Below are 22,300 nucleotides of genomic sequence, written 5' to 3'. Positions count from 1 at the left end.
TCAAACTCTACTGGTACCCCTGCTGCCTCGACTGAAGAAGAATTTTTCAATCCATTTCACTCTCAGCCAGAAACAACCATTGACGAGATCTCTTCTAATTTGGAAGATAATTTGCATGTTGGTTCTGTTCCGACCACGAGAATTCATAAAGATCACCCTTTGGATAATGAGATTGGTGATGTGTCCTCAGGTGTACAAACTAGAAGTAGCTTGAATGAACATACCTGTGTTTATACAAGCATTAAGGAGACAGGAATAATCAATGAATGCCTGTACACCTGCTTTATAAGTCAGATTGAACCAAAGAATTATCAAATGGCTTTAAAGGACAGCTCGTGGGTCGAAGCCATGCAAGAAGAGTTGGCTCAATTCGAGAAGATGGAAGTTTGGACTTTGGTTGAAAAACCAAAGAATGTGCATGCGATAGGCACAAAATGGGTGTTTAAGTGCAAGAGAGATGATAAGGGGATTATTATAAGAAACAAGGCGAGGCTAGTCGTTAAAGGTTTTAATCAACAAGAGGGGATTGATTATAACGAAGTGTTCGCTCCTGTCGCCAGGTTGGAAGCCATAAGATTGTTTTTAGCGTTTGCTGCTTATGAAAAGATGAAGGTGTTTCAGCTAGATGTGAAGAGTGCGTTTTTGAATGGGAAAGTTGATGAGGTTGTGTATGTTGAGCAACCTCCGGGTTTTCCTGACCCAGACTTTCCAGATCATGTGTACAGGTTGAGCAAGGCGTTGTATGGATTACATCAGGCACCTCGTGCCTGGTATTCAACTTTATCGGATTACTTGCTCGAGAATGGTTTTGCAAGAGGGAAAATTGATAGCACGTTGTTCTTCAAAAGAGATGGTAGCGACTTCCTGCTGGTACAAGTCTACGTGGATGACATTATATTTGCTGCATCAAAAGTCTCCATGTGTCAAGATTTTGAAGCCGTCATGAAGAAAAGGTTTGAAATGAGTGCTATGGGTGAACTAACTTTCTTTCTAGGATTGCAGGTTGATCAGAAGAAGGACGGGATGTTCATTCATCAGACGAAGTATGTTCATGATGTGCTCAAGCGCTTCAAGATGGAGGACAGTTCTCCATATGATACTCCAATCTGCGTCAATCACAAATTGGGTGCTGAAGTAGACGGTGATGCAGATGTGGACCCAACTCAATATCGGGCAATAATAGGTTCTTTAATGTACTTAACTGCATCTAGGCCTGATATAATGTTTGCTGTTTGTCTTTGTGCACGTTTTCAGGAAAATCCAAAAGAATCTCATTTGAAAGGTGCAAAGAGGATACTGCGGTATCTCAAGGGCAAGCCGAAGCTGGGGTTGTGGTACCCGAAAGGAGGAGACTTGGAGCTAGTCGCTTACACAGATTCTGATTATGGAGGGTGCAATCAGAGTCGGAAGTCAACAACTGGAGGATGTCAGTTTCTTGGTGGCAGATTGGTGTCGTGGCAGTTCAAGAAGCAGACTTCAGTCGCAATTTCAACCTGTGAGGCAGAATACATGGCAGCATCCAACTGCTGTTCTCAGGTTCTTTGGATTCAACAACAGTTGCGCGACTATGGTCTGAATTTCTTACTTACTCCTATTTGCATTGATAACACAGCTGCTATCTCAGTAACTAACAATCCCGTGAAACATAGTAAAACTAAACATATTGACATACGTCATCATTTTATACGGGATTGTGCTGAGAAGAAATTGATTGTGCTTGAAAAGGTGGATACGCTTGATAATTTCGCTGATTTATATACTAAAGCGTTTGACAAATCCAGATTTCAAAACCTTATTGAACTGAATGGGATGATCAATCCCGAGTAACCATGCTTTTCTTGATATTAAAAAAAAAAAAAAAAACGTCATTAATCGCTTAAAAATATGTCGGTTACGTCAGTTTGAAGGACTTGTCTTCGGATATGTTTTGGTCCTCATTTTCTACTTGTAGATTTTGAGGATAGCCATTAACCAGATTACTGATCGTGACCGGGGCGGTTTATGATAAGTTTTTCATTCTTTCGCTTACAATTAGTCGATCATACTTAGTTAGAAGGACACATACTAGTATGTGGTCGGTCCAGCTGATCCATTGGATCTTCGGGATAGCCGTTTACCTGAAGACTTTGTATTGGTTGGGGCGATTAATGTTAAAATTTTGAAAGAAATGGGAAATGAAATTATTTTTCAAGTCTGTTCCTTCGTAAGAAGTACATTTGCTATGTTAAACGGAAAATTGATCCAACCCTGGAAAATGATAGATATACTAACTTTGTGTGCTTAACTAGTGAAGTTATTAGGCTTAAAAGGCTTTAGGACAGTCATTGTATGTTATGGTAACTTTTTATGGTGCGTAAAAATAGACGTGATACAAACTAAATCTACTTGATTTTACGTGGAAACTCCTTAAGAGTTTTGCATGTCTTCATATATATCTTTCCGAATGATAGGCAGAAAAGCGATTACCCAGTCATACACGAGCCCATGTGTGTTCTGATTCCCGTGAAGATAGCGTCTCAAGATACTGCAGTGATCCAGATTCGGGACTTGCAGTTAATTTCTGCTTTGAAGTCTATGTTTATTCAAAAAAAAAAAATAATTTTATTTGGAATTATTGAAACATATTAGTGATGACAAAATCAAGACTTCACAATCATTGAGTAAGAGAGAAGAACGGGAAGCAGATCAAGAATACTTACAACTTAATCAGACACTATGGGTCGAGGTCAATTCGGGGTGACTTGGGGAAAGCCAAATACGCTTTGAGGAGAGATAGGAGGCATCAATATTTCTGAGTTGTTGCCCACTTAAATTTTGAGGCATAATTGAACCTAACTCGTATCACAGAAACGATGAAAACCATCTTAAGTATATTACCTGCTTACAACCTGTTTCCTTATGTCATAATACAGCTAAACACGGATCTATGTGTCAGTCACATACTTAGTATGATTCCTGTTCGGATCTTTTCTAAAACGTAGCAGTCCCTATCGAGACTGAAATTTGATCCCTTATACTTTAATTGTTAAAAGTTTTCCTTTTCTGTAGTTGTATTTTTTAAACAGGTTACTTGGACTTGATCGTGTCGTTTAGTTCTTAAAGGAAAGTTTTATAACTTAATTGGAAAAATGTTAAACTTATAAGGTTAAATTCTGTAAATATATAGGCGATGTTGTTGAACAGGCGAAGTTGTGGATAACTTCGCCTAGGCGAAGTTATCCGTAACTTCGCCTGTATAACTTCACCCCTATATGAGGAATTCTTAGAGTCAAACAGTTCATTATTCAGCGAACTTATATCCACCGATTTTTCACAGCGAACTTGTCATTACGAATCCATACTTGTTCACTTGTTCTTCGATTTCAAACCGATCTAAATGTTGTTTGGGTTCTTTTATCTGATGTTATATGTTCTTTGATTAATCTAAGGTTGTTTCGACAACCGGGTAATAACCTCGGACGACCAACCATTAAACCCGATTTCAAAACTCGTTTTCACGTGGGCATGTACAAACTGATCGTCAACCTATTGTTAAACGCTAGAGTTTAAAAGTCCTATATCGTCAAAATACCCTGAAAACTTCAGATCTTCATGCTTGAATCATTCGAACTGTCGCCGATTCAGATTCAGGCGAAGTTAGGGTTTAGGCGAAGTTATCCGTAACTTCGCCTGAAACTTAAATTCGCCGGAAACTTAAATTCGCCTGAGGCGATGTTGTGATGAGGCGAAGTTAAGATTAACTTCGCCTAGATCATTTTTACTTAATATTAATTAGACGAACTTAATGCTGAAGCGAAGTTGTTCCCAACTTCGCCTCATCTTTAACTTCGCCTATACAGAGTTTATCACAACTTCGCTCATGGTAACCAGTGAACTTGTGTTATTCATTAACGTTTATCTAACTTGGTTCGTTTGTTGCAGAGATGGATGATGTTGCCGGTGCTGGAGGTGCAGGAGGAGACGATGGTGATAACCAACGGCAATTTTTCCCGGGTCACAATATGTACATCACCCTTGACCCGGAAGCGAGCGGCGTTGAGGATTACCGCGAGATTATTACTTTCCTCATACGCTCGAGGATTTTTCATGCCATCACGAACACTCTGCCGATATCCTTACCAAATATCGAATACTTTTGGCAGACGGTAGAATACGACTGTCGTGTTGAGCCCCCGGTCATGCGAGCGACTGTGAACAATCAACAGGTTCAATTCAATTCTGAACAGATTCGGGTGGCGTTACGGTTTGGAGAAGAGACGAGGGACGACCCAACTGAGTTTGTGGCTCCGTTTCGTGATGGAGCGTTTCTCCGAATGGGCTATTCTGGTCCATTAGGCGATTCACAGAGACGGAAGGGTTTTCTACTTGGTCAGTGGCGCTTCCTTATGCACGTCATGATAGTTTGCATGTCAGGAAGGAAGGCGGGCACTGACGGTATGGGTGTGACCATGCAGCCGCAATGACTGCACTGACTTAAAATAAACGCTATAGTTTTAGTCAGATGGTCTTTTACGAGATTGACAGACAGAGAAGGGCGATGGCTCGGGAGCGGTTCATTATGTATCCACGTTTCATCCAGATGATATTGAACCATGTGGCTCCGAATCTACCTCAGAGACGACCAATAAGATACGTGGAATCTGTGAGCAAACGTATCTTTGCTCAATGCCGCACTTCGAGTGCGAGGAGCAACCCTGAACGTCGTCCAAGGCATACTCCACTGTTTTGGTTTTTAATCAACCCAGAGTATGTTCCTGCTGGTGGGGACGAGTTCAGAGATCCTCAACCGCGACAAGCAAGAGCAACTCAAGCTGCACCTGCTGTGCCTGTTGTGTCGGCTGCAGAGGATATAGATCTTGATGCTGTCTTTGGAGGTCAAGGTTATTTCGATATGGATCAAGTTGTTACACATGAAGAGGTGCAGGTCTCTGCTGCACAAGGTTCGGGTGTGAGTGTTACTAGAGCAGCAACGTCGATGGCTGACTCAGATTTGGATGAGATCATGGATGAGGGGAGACGGTTGATGGTGTCTCGAGAGAGAACTTTTGGGAAGAGAAAGAGAACGGAGGATGATGATGAGTCAGAAGAGGAAGAAGATATACATAAGCTGATAAGACGATCAAGAAGGGAAAGGACAGGTGCTGGTATGGGAGCTGGAGAGACTTCAAGGATGGTACTTTTTGCTCCGGCTGCACTGTCTGGTATGTCTATCGTTCCTACTTCTGTACAGGTTACAAGTATAAGCGCTGCGGATGTTCCCGTGGCGGCTACATCATCTGCTAGCATTCCATCTACCACTACTATCTAGACGTCGACTCCGGAGATTGTGTCTCTACCACCTCCAACGCTTACTCAGTCGTTGGTAGCTGCACGATTTGTAGAGTCAACGGTCGTCACTACTGCAGGGTTATCAGGTATGGTACCACCTGCGGTTACACCTACTTCTGATGTCTCGCCTACGCCTATGTCAGACTCAGAGAGAATAGCTTCACTAGAGCGGATCGTGGCAGAGCAATCGAAGACTATTCAACGCCTAGTGGAAGCAAATCAACTACAGTCATCCCTCCTGGTTGAGCATGGGAAAATTATAGATGCCTTGAAGGAGTTCTTGGCATCTCAGGGGGAGATGAGCTGTAAGGGCGACGAGCTAAGGACGAAAAGAAGAAATGACCGAGACGATGATCCCAATGCATCGAAAGATGCAGGTGGTGAGCTGCCAAGAACTTCTCAAGCTCTTGGTACTTCCACAGCTCAGGGGGAGTCTGCCGACGCGGCTGGTGGTTCTGGTGGTGATGATGTGGTGTTGGTTGATGATGACGTGATTGATGCGTTGAAGGAACTTGACGATGATATGTTCAGCGATGATGTGTTGTTTGATGAAGATGTGCTGCCGAGTGATGTGATTGAGAAGATCGGTGAGCAGATTGAGATTGAGGAAAATGAGATTGAGGAAGGAGAGATAGTAGAGGAAAATGTCGAACATGACATTCCAGAGGTTGAGAAGGCCGATATGGGTGATCAGACGGCAGTTGAAGATACTGAATGGGAAGAGCAGCCGAGGTGGAAGGAAGGATATGCTCAATGGTTCGTCAAAATGAAGAAACCGGCAGTCCCTACCATGTTCAAAAAGAGTTACAATATTATGGGCTATGCTGAAGCAAAGAAAGGGATTATATGCTGGATTTATGATGAGCAGTTGCGGCTCTTCGTGATTAAACGATATGATGGAATTCAGTACCTTAGAAGAATGTTGAGATCGTTAAACACACTGCCTGAGTGTGAGGTTAAAGACTTAGCCAGATTGGGGTTGATCAATCGAAGTGATGATAATATGGCTAGAGTCATCGGGAAAATCGTATGGAAAGAGAGCATAAAGGAAAAGAAGTTTGAGCTGTTGAAACCACAGAAAGGGAAACTTGTTGAAGACAAGGATAGAGGTTTGAGAGCTGATGGAAAGCCTTGGATGGTTATGAAGTATAAACCAATCCGGTGCCTTAAAGAAGTACCGATGAAGCTTATGCCCAAGGATGTGCTCAAAGACCTAAAGTGGTGGTTCGTTGATTGTGAGACAGCGGAGGCAGTGATGGAAGATGAGGATGAACAAGAGATTCTTAGAGTTTACGATCCGATGCATCTTGTTAACTTATCGCAAGCTGATCTGAAGGTGCTTAACGAGAAAAAGATCTTTTATATTCCAGCTTGGAAGGACGAAGCAAGAAAGTATCAACGGGTTGTGTCGGTGTGTGTTAGAGAAGGAGTGCACGCGTGAAGATACAGGATTACATGACAGATGCTGAAAGATCAAGATATGAAGCTACTGCCAAGGGGGAGTCTGTTGGTGCATAAATGTCAGTAGTTCATATGTCTAATGTCTGTAGTCGAGTCTGTAATATTGTTTATGTATTTGTTTGTTTAAAGCGAAGTTGTTGACAAGTTCGCTTAGGCGAACTTGTTAACCAAGCGAATTTGTTGACAAGTTCGCCTAGGCGAACTTGTTGAACAAGCGAAGTTATGGACAACTTCGCCTGAGGCGAAGTTGTCCTGTATTTATATAGGTTACGGATTACTGTTTAGAAGAGTTCAAGTTACGTGTAATTCAGTGAGTCAAGTGACGTGAGGTCGAGAGTCTGTAACTGTGATTATATCACGTGTTGAGTTATTAATATAACGTGAGTTTGTTCTTATCGTATTTGTGTGTTCGTGTGTTTGTGTCCTACGTCCGTAACGATCTACACAGGGATTCCGCACCTGTGTATATCGGGATATCTCGTGTGATCCGTCCAGGGAACCTACAGTAACCGCATAACAACATTCATCTTTTAGATAAAGCCTAAATCATTCTTTCGTCTTTCCAATTCATTCAGGTCCCTTAAAGATCGACACTCAAAATCGACATGTCTTCTCGATCCGGCAATCCCTTATCACATTGTCTTATCATCATCTTCATCATCATCCATGTGTCATCAATATGCCTACCGGAATATTTTATTCAGATCTGATATGCCTATCGGAATCTTTTATTCAGATGTGATATGCCTGCCGGTTATGTTCAGTCAACTGAAGTTAATGATGCTAAGGTATTACATACTATTAGATGTTTACAGTTCTTGTTACGTTAGGGTTTTTTCTTGATTCGGCAATAATATTTTCTACCGAAAATGTATTATCATCAATAATATTTTCTACCAAAAATTATATTAATTTTGTATTTTGAATAACTTAATGTCGCAATACGCATAATTTTGTGAATCCTTTTCTTTTGCTATGACACAATTTTGTATTTTTTATGGCAGTAAAGATTTCTCCATGTTGAATGGCTTATAATTACTGAAATAACGAACAAGCTAGATGTTCAGTATGGTGCCGTGATCAAGCAGGAGTTTGGAGCCAAAATTGGTTTGTTCTACAACTTCTGTTTGGTAATCTATATATCTATGTTTCTCTCAAAATGTTTGATATGTTCTAATGGTAGTGAATGATCATATGACAAATCAATCTAACTATACTATTAAAACAATAGACTTTAATTCAACATGGCTTCTTCCTATTGGTGAATTTTTAAACTTTCCATTTTTGTCTACCACTTCTCTATTTTTCATGTGAATAAAAAAATTATAAAATAAATTAAAATATTATACAATCAATGATTATTAATAATTCATGTGAGTAAAAAATTATAAAATAAATTAAAATACTAGACAATCAAAATTATTAATAATTATTAAATATTTTTAAAATCTGGTCAAACATCATAATTAACCTATTAATGTAATTATGATATTAATTATTTTAATTATTCTAATAATTCAAAAACTTACTAAATCAGGTCATTTACATTATATAAATCTCAAGATTGAAAGGCCAAACCATTTTAATCTCTCTCTATCTTTCTCTCTCTCTATCTCTCTCTCTCTCTGTTTCCTCTCTCTTTCGGTTTATTCCCCCATCGTCTCCTATATCCAATAATGGCCGATTTTGTTATATGTTTGTCTGGTAAGGTTATATTGTTTTCCGGTAATGTTTTATATTTATTTTAACTGTTATATTAATTTTTATACATTTATGTTGTAAATCAAAAGCCAAGATTGAATTGATATGTTGAAGTTATTATGATTTTCCGGTAACGTTTTATATTTATTTTAATTTTTATATTACTTGGTTATTATATCTTTAGATTCTATATCAAAATCCAAGATTGAATTGATATGTTGAAATTATTACGGTTTTCCGGTAGGGTTTTATATTTATTTTAAATGTTATATCATTTTGTTATAATATCTTTAGGTTGTATATCAAAACCCAAGATTTAATTTATAAGTTGAAGTTATTACGGTTTTACGGTAAGGTTTTATTTGATACTCTATCATATTATTCTTAATGTTATTATGGTAATTATATTTCATACTCTATTTGATATTCTTATCATATTATTCCGGAAAGGTTTTATATCAATTACAATTATTATTGTTTTCCGTTTTTGTTTGTATTTATATTAATAATAATATGATTTTTTTCTTATAATCTCTTTAGGTTATATATCAAAATCGAAGATTCAATGGAGATCTTCACTATTTATTTTTTCCGGTAACGCGATTCAAATTTCCCGGTTGTAAATTATAACATCAATTTTACATTTTTTCACATTATTCAAATCTTCCATAATTTGTAACTTATTTACTATGTGATATTAATATTAATATTTAGTTTATCATTTCAGGTTATTATCTCCAACTTGATATAGCTAATTTCATGGATTGAGGATTGTTTGATAAGCTGTTTTTTATTTTGTTTAATATTGATACATATTTATGTTATTATTCATGTATTTATTTATTTTTCACAATTTATGTAATTCAATTGATTATTATATAATCCGGAAATGAAATTTAGTTGATTATTCTTTAAGACATTAAATTATCTATAGTAAGATAATCAATCTTATATTGTTACAAAAATATGTTATAGAGTTTTAATTTCATCATTTGTTAAAAAACCGAATTTTAATATATTATAGAGTTTTAATTTCAATCTTATTTTAAATGTTTGTTTTTTACATTTAGTTTAACACTTTTTACGTTTGTATCTTAATTTTTTCTTAATATTCATAACACATTTAAACCTGATTAAATTCAGAATTTGACCAATTAGCAACAAACTTTTTAAAACTTTCTATACTCTTCAACCTCAACAAACCTTTTTATTTTCTTATATTTGACCATTTTTTTAATTATGCCTAAATGTCAAAATTAATGTTTAAAATAAAAAATACCATTTTATTATTTCAAAAATAATAAAACTTTTCATGTTTTTTGGAAGTTGACTAATTAACCAATTTGATATTAAAATTTTTATAAATATGTCGAAATTATCTATTACAATACAACTGCACTATATATTTTTTTTAAATTTTTTTTGAAAATTTATTAATTTTTTTTATTCATAAAAGGGAACCATATCTTTTGATTTAATAGATCTAACTATAAAGTCATTGAATGTCTCTTATACAAAAGTTAAAATAAAAATTCTTTTATAATAATTTATATATTTATTGATTACAGTTTTATATAATTATATGTTTTTGTTCATATACAAAGCACACATGCATGTTTTAACTTCATTCAAAATTTTATTAACAAATACTATAATTATGATTTGTCAAATTCTAACAATATAATCTAATTGTAGTATTATCCCAATATCAACAAACATTATTTGACCAATTCTCAATGACATCTAAAAGATTTTGATGATTTCCAACCACATGAAAGTTTTCATTTTTTTTATTTGACCAATTTATATTTATGTGTAAATATCAAGATGTATGCCTAAATAAACCACACATATTTTCTATAACCTGTAACATCCTGATTTCAGTTTTATTAATAGAATAAATATCGTCTATTTTATGGTGGGTCGTTATCGGTTTAGAGAAATAGAATACGAGTTGGGCTAGTGTTGGGTTAAATGGATATGGATTATGGACTTGGATTATGAAAGAAAGAGGAAAGGACCATAGGCTTAAGCCCGTGATCCATAATTATATAAACCATTAATCCCTCATTTAATTCATTCTCACACATTCCATACACCACCCAAAACACACACTTAAGATTTCTCTCTAGTTCTTCCTTATCTCTAGCCGAAATCAAGAAGGAAACCGAGCACCGGTCCGAGGTAATGATAGTTTAATATTGTATGAGCTTAACCCGTTAGATAAAGTCGCGAAACAACGAGCCGACACCGTTTAAACCGTTTAAATCACGAGATCCGAGTGGAATCGGGTATAAACCGAACCTATGATGAGCTTAGGGATCACCCTAGCTCAGATCTGGATCGAACGTGGCGAAAAACGATGAAAAACGAGTTAAAAATTCGTTTTTCCGGTGAGTTCGCGTTTTTCCAGCGGCCTTCCGGCAATGACGGCGCCGGAAAAGTAGTACGAGGTTAAGGGTATGTCAGGGAATGTTCTGACATTCCCTGACCTAACCCTAGTTCGCTAACGGGAATTTAGCGAATTAAGGGTGATTCGTTAAGTAGATTCGCTGAGGAAAAATAACGAACTAGCCTTAGTTCTTGTCCTGATTCGTTAAGGAAAAGATAACGAATTAACACCTCCCTTTCGTTATAGCCATTCGTTAAAGGAGATAACGAATTAGAAGGTCCAATTCGTTACTTGAACTGATTCGCTATGTGGACTGGTTCGTACAAGGACGGATTCGTCAGAGGCCCAGTTCGCTAGAGGGCTCAGTTCGTCACAAATGACCAGTTCGCTAAGATAAGTCAATTCGTTAAAGATTGAATAACAAACTAGAAAGTTTAATAAAATGACAGAACAGTCACTGGACTTAGAAAAAGAATGATTTAATTACAAATAAACCCTTGAACTTTTAAGTAGCATATTATTCAATGATTCAAAATGCTAATTGAAAATGTGATAAGACAGCTTAACCCCAGCCAGGGGCTCTGCCCCTTGGACCCCGCTAGGGGCTGCCGCCCCTAGAACGCCGCTGCCAGGGGCGCTGCCCCCAGACCCCCGTTCGTTGAGGGTAATAATTAAACTAGAAAGACGATATGTGTAGTGATAGTTATTGATACGTATAATTATTATACAGTTAGTCGCGCACAGCTAAAGAAGGGGATAACCGTAAACGGTGAACGCAACCGCCTTGAGGTGAGTTTCTAGCCCCACTCCCTTGTTATGTTTTCGAGGCTGTGTGCATACTCGATGTGATAGTGAATACACTTATCTTAAGTGATAAGTGTATGCCTTGTATGATTTACGTATGATGATTGCTTGACGGTGCGTGAACGATCTTCGGATATTGCATGAACCGTCAGGTGGTAGTTAAGATATGATTGATAAGTATGATGAGAGATATGATGTATGTATGAATATATGATGTATGCATAATGTATGTATGTTATGATGATGGTACGTGAACGCTCTTCGGAGATTGCACGTATTGTCAAGGAAAGCATGTATGAACAGGTATGGTACAGTTACACGAAACAAAGGGACCAGACCCTTATAATATCTGTGATGTTAGGGACCAGACCCTTATAATATCTGTGATGTTAGGGACCAGACCCTTATAATATCTGTGAGGTTATAGGGCGAAAGGCTCTTTAAAACGTATGATTATGTATGTAAAGGAAGTATGAAGGTAAGAATGAAAGTATATGCACTTACGTGTGTATGTAAGAAAGTTAAGAGGTTAAGTATGAAATGTAAGAAGGTATTGTATGATTATGTGATTAACTAGAACTCACTCAGCGTAGCTGACTTTTAGTATGCACGCAGGTGAGTAGGATGAGGCAGCTCGCGTGAGGAGACACGTGGCACTGAATAAAGGGGCTGGCATCGGAAGACTCAAGACGTTTAAGTTTAATGTTTTGTTTATTTTGAAAGACAAGATGTTGCTTTAAGACAAGAGGTGTTTTGTTATGAAATGTTTTATGAAAGCTTTTATATTCCGCGAATGTTTTAATTAACTCTGATATTTAGAACTGCGTTTATGAGTAAATCCAACACGAAAGTAGGGCTACCGGTAATGGGGCCTTACAAGTTGGTATCAGAGCAAAGTTCAAGAGATTTAAGCATCTTATATGCTTAGACTCGAACAGAGAATGGGATTAAAGTAAGAAAAGAAAGAAGATGCCAGTTCAAGAATGCCATGTGTCACTCAAGCAAACTCAGTAACGGTAAAGTGTATGATTAAATATGTATGTTAATGTTAGCTTGATTGCTAAAGAAAGGATATGTGAATGTTAGGGATAGAATTACTTGATTGATTAATTGTTTAGGATAGAACCAGCACAAATGGACTCATAAGGGAAGTGTATAGGACACGGAAAGTAACGTGATCAGCTAATCACAGCTGGCCACTGTTATTACCTGTTAGCCTTACTATCCTTGTACTAAATAGTTCCTTGAGTGATGATGTTTGTGTTTTCCCTTTTAGAATACGATGGCTGGACCTGGAGACATTGCTGGAACTGGAGGTCGCACTGGGCGACGCGGCAGGCCTCGTCGTGTCCAGCAACTTTCGGTTGAGACAGCTTCTAACACCGGGGATGAGGGCAGTGCAGCTGGAGGAGGTCCAGCCAAAAACGAAGGGGTTCAACTGGATCCCGCAATTCAAGCAGCTATTGTTCAAGCTGTTGCCACTGCTGTGAAGAATATAACTCCTGGAGGGTCTGCTGGAAGCCGTGAAAGAACTGCTGAAGGGGCAGGTGGTGATGGTAGGAAGGATGATGAGAGGGAAAAGGGTGATTCAAGTGAGGTAAGGTCTGTGAAAGTCGATGACAGGAAGAGAGGCCGAGGTGGGTGTAACTATAAGTCCTTCAAGGGATGCGACCCACCGAAGCTGACTGGTTTAGGAGACGCAATCGCTACTCTTCAGTGGATAACCGCCATGGATAAAATTATCCGAATCAGCGAGTGTCGTCCTGACCAAGCTGTCGGTTATGCCACCCAATCATTTGAAGATGAGGCTATGTATTGGTGGGAGAGTGTGGAGCAGAGGAAGACCCGTGAAGAGATCAAAGAGATGAAGTGGGAGGATCTAAAGGAGTTAGTGATGAGGAAGTTCTGTGCTGACGCCGAGGTTGAGAGGGCGGAGATGAAGTTCCTGAACTTGAAAGCTGGGACGATGACACATTGTGAGTACACCACTGAGTTCAACCGAATGTCTAGGTTGGTGCCCGAAATGGTCAACACTGAGGCTAAGATAATCAAGTGTTATGTGAGGGGATTACCACAGAAAGTCCGCATGCTAGTCAGGACGAGTAAACCAGTTACCTTTGACTCTGCTGTCGAACTCGCAGAGGTGGTTTATGCTGACCTGGCTGCGGATGACGCAGTGGTGGAAGAGGAAAAGAAAGATAAGAAGTGGGTTGCTCCTGTTAAGCGACCCGATACTCAGTTATGGAACTCCAAAGATAAGAAGCAGAAAGTGTCGGAGAAGAGATCGTGTAAGACCTGCGGAAAGATGCATGGTGGTGAGTGCAAGTGGGGTAGAAGTTCTGATGTTTGTCCCAAATGTGGAAAGGGTCATGGTGGAGAATGCAGAATGGGGTCGAATGCCTGTTATAAGTGCGGGATGGTAGGGCATTATGCCAATGAGTGCGGTGCGAAGCCAACATGTTACAAATGTGGCAAGACAGGCCATATGGCAAGAGAGTGCACTGAAGGTGAGGCTGGAGGTAGTGGGAAGAAAGATTCTGATCAAGCAAGGCCGAGGACTAGAGCCTATATGCTGACCCAGGAACAAGCTAGACAGATTCCTGATGTCGTGACCGGTACGTTCTTAGTAAACGGCATTTCTGCTTCCGTATTATTTGATTCTGGTGCGAATAGAAGTTTTGTAGCTACGACATTTAGTAAACTAGCTAAAATGAAAGGCTGCCGAGTGTCTGAAACTTTTATAGTAGAAACCGCTAGTGACACTTCGGTTAAAATAGCAAAAATGGTTAAGGATTGTAAGATAGAGTTAGAGGGACATGAGTTCCCTGTTACTTTGTATGTTATGACCTTAGGAGGGTTCGATGTAGTCTTGGGAATGGATTGGTTGTCTGAGTTTGAAGCTCAGATAGTATGTAAGAGTAGAATAATAAAGCTAAGGTCTTTAGATGGTAGTGCGGTGACGGTTTACGGTGATAAAGAAAGTTCAGGGTTTAACGTTATTTCGATGATAAAAGCCGAAGGGTTATTACGACGAGGATGTGGTGCCTACCTGGTGTATGTTGTCAATGCTACGGCCGAGACGAAAGAAATGAAAGATGTTCCTATCGTGTGTGACTACCCAGAAGTGTTCCCTGAGGATCTACCGGGGTTACCACCGGAGCGAGAGATAGAATTCCAGATAGATTTAATACCAGGAGCCCAACCCGTCGCGAAAGCACCTTACCGTCTAGCTCCGTCCGAGATGAAAGAATTGATGTCCCAACTGCAAGAACTCCTCGACAAGGGTTTTATTAGACCAAGTGTTTCCCCATGGGGCGCACCAGTGTTATTCGTAAAGAAGAAGGATGGAAGTATGAGAATGTGCATAGACTATCGTGAGTTGAATAAGCTTACGGTGAAGAATAGATATCCTTTGCCAATGATTGATGATCTGTTTGACCAACTGCAAGGTTCAAGTTGGTTCTCACGGATAGATCTCAGATCAGGCTATCATCAACTTAAGGTGAAAGAGGCAGACATCCCTAAGACAGCGTTCCGAACGCGGTATGGACACTACGAGTTCCTCGTAATGTCATTCGGTCTAACAAATGCTCCTGCAGCATTTATGGACATGATGAATAGGGTGTGTCGGCCGATGTTGGATAAGTCGGTTATCGTCTTCATTTATGATATATTGATTTATTCAAAGAACGAGTCTGACCATGCTGAGCATCTGAGAGAGGTATTGGAGACTCTGAAAAAAGATAAGTTGTATGCCAAGTTTTTGAAGTGCGTGTTCTGGTTAAGAGAAGTGCAATTTCTAGGTCACGTGATTAATCCTGAAGGGATTACCGTGGACCCAGCTAAGATTGAGGCAATAACGAATTGGAGAACTCCACAGAATCCGACTGATATACGAAGCTTCTTAGGGTTAGCTGGCTACTATAGGAGATTCATCGAGGGTTTCTCCAAGATAGCCGCACCATTGACCAGTATGACCCGAAAGTCGGTAGTATTCAGTTGGGGAAAGTTTCAAGAAGAAGCCTTTGAGGAATTAAATAAGAAACTCACGCAAGCTCTAATCCTTGCTCTACCCGATGGTGACGAGGATTTAGTTGTTTGTGCCGATGCCTCGCATCAAGGGCTAGGTTGCGTGTTGATGCAACGAGGGAAGGTGATAGCTTATGCGTCTAGACAGTTGAAAGTCCACGAGAGTACTTATCCGACGCATGATTTGGAGCTAGCAGCAGTAGTGCATGCCTTAAAGATAAGGAGGCATTATCAGTATGGTACTAAGTGCACCATCTACACAGATCATAATAGTTTAAAGTACTTCTTCGAGCAAAAAGAATTGAACATGAGACAGAGAAGATGGTTGGAGTTCATAAAGGATTACGACTGCGATATTAAGTACTACCCTGGCAAAGCTAACGTGGTCGCCGATGCACTAAGCCGTAAGAATGAGGAAGTCCTTGCAACTGTGAAGTCATACAAATTGATTATGAATTCAAACCTTTTCGAAGAAATCATCAAGGTGCAGTCAGAGGTGCTAGTAGACGAGAAGTTGGTAAAGCAAGAAAGAGTTTACGGCCAACAATACGAGCTAATGGAAAACACTCATGGTGTTAAGACTAGGTTTGACCGTATGTGGATCCCACGCCATGGAGATCTCAGAGGTCGAATCTTTGATGAAGCTCATAAGTCAAGATATTCAATTCATCCAGGAACTACGAAGATGTACCAGGATTTGAAAAGAGATTATTGGTGGCCAAGAATGAAGAATGATGTGATAGATTATGTCAGTAAATGCTTAACTTGTTTACAAGTCAAGGCAGAGCACCAGAAGCCTTATGGAAAGATGCAACCTTTGGAGATACCAGAATGGAAATGGGAACACATCACCATGGATTTCATAACTAAGCTACCTCGTACAGCTAAGCACCATGATACCATCTGGGTGATTGTGGACCGTTTGACCAAGAGTGCTCACTCTTTGCCTATACGAGAGGCTATCTCGTCAGAAACGTTAGCAAGCTTGTTCATTAAAGAGGTTGTATCTAAGCATGGAGTATCGTTATCAATTGTGTCCGATAGAGATACACGGTTTACTTCGAGATTTTGGAAGAAGTTCCATGAAGCTATGGGAACGAGGTTGAACATTAGTACAGCGTATCATCACCAAACAGATGGACAGTCTGAAAGGACGATCCAAACCCTTGAGGATATGCTAAGTGCTTGTGTTCTAGACTTTGGTGGAAGTTGGGATGACCATCTGCATCTGGCAGAGTTCTCTTATAACAACAGTTACCATTCAAGTATTGGTATGCCACCATTCGAGATGTTGTATGGGAGACGTTGTAGAACTCCCGTATGTTGGGGAGATATTGGTCAGAAGGAGATGGGAAGCCTAGAAGTTGTGCAAGAAACCTCTTCGAAGTTCGATCAGATCAAGGCAAGAATGAAAGCTGCTCAAGACAGACAGAAGTCGTATGCTGATAAGCGGCGACGACCGATTGAGTTTAACGTTGGTGACAATGTGATGCTCAAGGTCTCGCCTTGGAAAGGAATTATCCATTTTAGAAAAAGAGGAAAGTTGAGTCCGAGATACATTGGACCATTCAAGATTGTAGATCGCGTGGGTGAAGTAGCTTATAAACTGGATTTACCCAAATAGTTAGAAGAAATCCATTCAACCTTCCATGTTTCTCATATGAGAAAATGTCTAGCTGATGACACGTCCCACGTGCCATTAATGGACATTGAGGTTGATGAACAGTTGAACTACATTGAGCAACCTATCGAGATAGTTGACCGCAAGGAGAAGCAGCTTCGTCACAAGGTTATACCTATAGTGAATGTGATATGGAAGCATCGCAAGGGTTCAGATGCTACTTGTGAAGCGGAGGAAGAGATGCGCAAGTTTTACCCGAATTTGTTTATGTAATAGTTAGGTTTCGGGGACGAAACCTCTTTAAGGAGGGAAGGCTTGTAACATCCTGATTTCGGTTTTATTAATAGAATAAATATCGTCTATTTTATAGTGGGTCGTTATCGGTTTAGAGAAATAGAATACGAGTTGGGCTAGTGTTGGGTTAAATGGATATGGATTATGGACTTGGATTATGAAAGAAAGAGGAAAGGACCATGGGCTTAAGCCCGTGATCCATAATTATATAAACCATTAATCCCTCATTTAATTCATTCTCACACATTCCATACACCACCCAAAACACACACTTAAGATTTCTCTCTAGTTCTTCCTTATCTCTAGCCGAAATCAAGAAGGAAACCGAGCACCGGTCCGAGGTAATGATAGTTTAATATTGTATGAGCTTAACCCGTTAGATAAAGTTGCGAAACAACGAGCCGACACCGTTAAACCGTTTAAATCACGAGATCCGGGTGGAATCGGGTATAAACCGAACCTATGATGAGCTTAGGGATCACCCTAGCTCAGATCTGGATCGAACGTGACGAAAAACGGTGAAAAACGAGTTAAAAATCATTTTTCCGGTGAGTTCGCGTTTTTCCGGCGGCCTTCCGGCAATGACGGCGCCGGAAAAGTAGTACGAGGTTAAGGGTATGTCAGGGAATGTTCTGACATTCCCTGACCTAACCCTAGTTCGCTAACGGGAATTTAGCGAATTAAGGGTGATTCGTTAAGTAGATTCGCTGAGGAAAAATAACGAACTAGCCTTAGTTCGTGTCCTGATTCGTTAAGGAAAAGTAACGAATTAACACCCCCCCTTTCGTTATAGCCATTCGTTATAGCCATTCGTTAAAGGAGATAACGAATTAGAAGGTCCAATTCGTTACTTGAACTGATTCGCTATGTGGACTGGTTCGTACAAGGACGGATTCGTCAGAGGTCCAGTTCGCTAGAGGGCTCAGTTCGTCACAAATGACCAGTTCGCTAAGATAAGTCAATTCGTTAAAGATTGAATAACGAACTAAAAAGTTTAATAAAATGACAGAACAGTCCCTGGACTTAGAAAAAGAATGATTTAATTACAAATAAACCCTTGAACTTTTAAGTAGCATATTATTCAATGATTCAAAATGCTAATTGAAAATGTGATAAGACAGCTTAACCCCAGCCAGGGGCTCTGCCTCTTGGACCCCGCTAGGGGTTGCCGCCCCTAGAACCCCGCTGCCAGGGGCGCTGCCCCCGGACCCCCGTTCGTTGAGGGTAATAATTAAACTAGAAAGACGTTATGTGTAGAGATAGTTATTGATACGTATAATTATACAATTAGTCGCACACAGCTAAAGAAGGGGATAACCGTAAACGGTGAACGCAACCGCCTTGAGGTGAGTTTCTAGCCCCACTCCCTTGTTATGTTTTCGAGGCTGTGTGCATACTCGATGTGATAGTGAATACACTTATCTTAAGTGATAAGTGTATGCCTTGTATGATTTACGTATGATGATTGCTTGACGGTGCGTGAATGATCTTCGGATATTGCATGAACCGTCAGGTGGTAGTTAAGATATGATTGATAAGTATGATGTATGTATGAATATATGATGTATGCATAATGTATGTATGTTATGATGATGGTACGTGAACGCTCTTTGGAAATTGCACGTATTGTCAAGGAAAGCATGTATGAACATGTATGGTACAGTTACACGAAACAAAGGGACCAGACCCATATAATATCTGTGATGTTAGGGACCAGACCCTTATAATATCTGTGATGTTAGGGACCAGACCCTTATAATATCTGTGATGTTAGGGACCAGACCCTTATAATATCTGTGAGGTTATAGGGCGAAAGGCTCTTTAAAACGTATGATTATGTATGTAAAGGAAGTATGAAGGTAAGAATGAAAGTATATGCACTTACGTGTGTATGTAAGAAAGTTAAGAGGTTAAGTATGAAATGTAAGAAGGTATTGTATGATTATGTGATTAACTAGAACTCACTCAGCGTAGCTGACTTTTAGTATGCACGCAGGTGAGTAGGATGAGGCAGCTCGCGTGAGGAGACACGTGGCACTGAATAAAGGGGCTGGCATCGGAAGACTCAAGACGTTTAAGTTTAATGTTTTGTTTATTTTGAAAGACAAGATGTTGCTTTAAGACAAGAGGTGTTTTGTTATGAAATGTTTTATGAAAGCTTTTATATTCCGCGAATGTTTTAATTAACTCTGATATTTAGAACTGCGTTTATGAGTAAATCCAACACGAAAGTAGGGTTACCGGTAACGGGGCCTTACATAACCATTTTATAATCATAGCTCATTTTCTCTTGAAACTAACAAAATTCAAATACAAGCCAGTCATGAATAATATTTGACGAAAAACTAGCTCAAAAGAAAATGTATGGAATATGTATAATTTACCGAAACAAATATGACATTTTAAAGTTAAAAGTTAGACATTTTAATAAAAAAAATTGATTTTTTTTCTCGATGGTAGCTTATGAATTTTACATTTTAAGTTTTGATTATGTTTTCAAAGATTGTAATTTGAATGTTATTTGGGTTTATCTTTGTATTTCACAATCATTGGTTTCGTACCAATATTATTTACAACTTAAAGTATGTTGTCGTCCCGAATAACATATAACAACTTATGTTGTCCTTTCAAATGACATGTGTTTGTTCGAAAATTTAAATATTTCCACTCGTGTCGTACACGGGTTAATAACCTAGTAGTAAATAAACCAAAAACCCCAAATCAAAAAATTCAATAAAAGAATGATACCTTTGAAATCACGATTGTATCCACAAACCGTAGAGAAGAGACAAGCTGTATAAATAAAACATCCATTTCCCCAAATCAAAAATAACTCCATATCCATCCAACCCGAAGTAAAGACTATAACCGATACACAACCCACTATTAACCATTTAAATCTGGAAATCAATTTATGAAAAACTCATAATACCAGAACCCCAAATTATATAACTTTTTCATGTTCACGAGTCGTGGCTCTATACAGAGAAGGAACCGAGCCGAACCCGCTGGAGACGAAGCAACAGTAGGTCGGCGGAGCCAATTCCGGCCGTCGGAGACGCGCCGGAAAACGAACAGAGAGAGAGATAGAAAGAGAGCCGTAAAGAGAGCTAGAGAAATAGGTAGAGAGACGGCGAGGAGAGAGAGAGACGGCGGGCACGGCAAGAGAGAGAGATAGCACGGCAGCCACATCGGTGCTCCGACGTCAGCGGCGGCGGCAGAAGTTTGTCGAAACAGGGGGTCTCGCCGGAATTGCGGGGGAAGGGAAAGAGAAAAGTAAATCGGGGTGGCTTAGATGGATATCGCGGAGGGGGTGTTTGGGGTCGAAGGTGGTGATGTGTCGGGACTCGCCAAAGATGCGCCGGCCGCCGGAATTCGGCGCTAGAAAAATAAATGAGAAAAAGGGAGGCGGCAGTGGTTTTTGTTTGTAATATTTGGTCTAGGGTTTGGTTTGGTTGTTTATATATGTATATACATATTTTCAAAACAAGTCCTCCAAGTTTCAATCGTTGTTTAACACACGTTTAAAGGTTTCTAAAGTTTATAACGAGTTTAAGAAAATCTATTTGAACCACTTATATTTTTCTTAACGATAGTATAGTATGACAAATATCAATTTATTTACGATCGAGGTATATAATAATATTATATAATAGTTAAGAAAGGAAACAAAAATGTTGAGTCGGGTTTGTATTATAAAAGTTTACAACATGGATACAAATCAAGATCCGATAAACGTTACAAATGAGAAACATAATAAAGGCACTTATATGTAGGATGTACCAGCGGCGTATCCACCATGCCCTTATCATGATTTCGCATTTTTATCGTTTTTCTGCCATCATCCTCGGGTCTGAGTTATCTCACACAACCGTACTTACCATGACTTCCATACGAGGATTTCGATAATTAAGTGTGCACCCATAATTATTTCGATCGTCGTATGGTCCAAATGGTTCGTTCCATTGTGTGGTTTAAGAGACATGTTTATTTGAAATCTTTAACTATTAAATGCGCAAATAAATTTATTGAATTTTACCAATATTGACAAAACAGTACTAGCGGTTGAAAATTTCGGAATTGACTTTTTAATAAGTAGGAAAAAATGGGGTACATAATTGAAACAGTTTAAAGTCTTAGAATATAAACCAAGGCGAAAATAACAATTCAGCTTAAATTAAGTAAGGATGATCAAATAAATAATAATAATAATAATAATAATAATAATAATAATAATAATAATAATAATAATAATAAATTGGGTAAACAATATGAAATAAGATCCGAAGTAAGAAGTCATCAAGATAATTACCAAAGTCTATAAATCGAGGTACAAAATAAAATTGATAAGATGGAACTCGATAAATAGAAATGAAAAGTCCAATAAAAGATCACATAAGTTTGGGATAAACGATCATACAACTTGCAATAACGTCGTACGATGAGTTTCACACGTGAACAAACTTGAGGTTATAAGTATTTGAGGATAAGATTGCGTGAAATCACGATAATGAGGTGAGTTTCTTTGGGGTGACGCATACGTGTATCAATATAAATAAAATAGTATTTGATTGACAATCAAAACAATCAATGAAATGTGATAAAACGTGGATACGGCCACTATTGTGAAACCATTTATATAATCGTCATTATAATAGCGGTTTCTAATA

At 38.9% G+C, this 22,300-nt stretch overlaps 1 protein-coding gene across 1 annotated transcript in view; it reads left to right on the top strand.

Moving 5' to 3' along the window:
* Positions 1–22,300, top strand: part of LOC143634752 (vicilin Cor a 11.0101-like) — a 127,969-nt gene that overhangs the window by 33,243 nt on the left and 72,426 nt on the right. The window lies entirely within an intron of this gene.

The sequence above is a fragment of the Bidens hawaiensis genome, unplaced genomic scaffold, assembly GCF_021521415.1.
Source record: "Bidens hawaiensis isolate Kalapana, Puna unplaced genomic scaffold, B.hawaiensis_p1.1 tig00007232_1, whole genome shotgun sequence".
Lineage (NCBI taxonomy): Eukaryota > Viridiplantae > Streptophyta > Magnoliopsida > Asterales > Asteraceae > Bidens > Bidens hawaiensis.
Note: the sequence above shows the minus strand (reverse complement) of the source record. Positions and strands in the feature narration are given on the sequence as shown.